This window comes from Nematolebias whitei, chromosome 23, assembly GCF_014905685.2.
Source record: "Nematolebias whitei isolate Nwh7 chromosome 23, NemWhi1, whole genome shotgun sequence".
NCBI lineage: Eukaryota > Metazoa > Chordata > Actinopteri > Cyprinodontiformes > Rivulidae > Nematolebias > Nematolebias whitei.
Genome location: NC_056520.1, coordinates 2,114,842 through 2,115,073, shown reverse-complemented (window position 1 = coordinate 2,115,073; position 232 = coordinate 2,114,842). Strand labels below are relative to the sequence as shown.

General features: G+C 37.5%; 1 protein-coding gene across 1 annotated transcript in view; it reads left to right on the top strand.

Moving 5' to 3' along the window:
- Positions 1 to 232, top strand: part of LOC119428895 (DNA-binding protein SATB2) — a 28,048-nt gene that overhangs the window by 21,209 nt on the left and 6,607 nt on the right. The window lies entirely within an intron of this gene.

Below are 232 nucleotides of genomic sequence, written 5' to 3'. Positions count from 1 at the left end.
ACATGTAGTAGTAGTACATGTACCAGTACGTGTTGTAGTACATGTAGCAGTAGTACGTGTTGTAGTACATGTAGTAGTAGTACATGTAGTAGTACGTGTTGAAGTACATGTAGTAGTAGTAGTACATGTAGCAGTACGTGTTGAAGTACATGTAGCAGTATGTGTTGGAGTATGTGTAGTAGTAGTATATGTAGCAGTACGTGTTGTAGTACATGTAGTAGTAGTACATGTA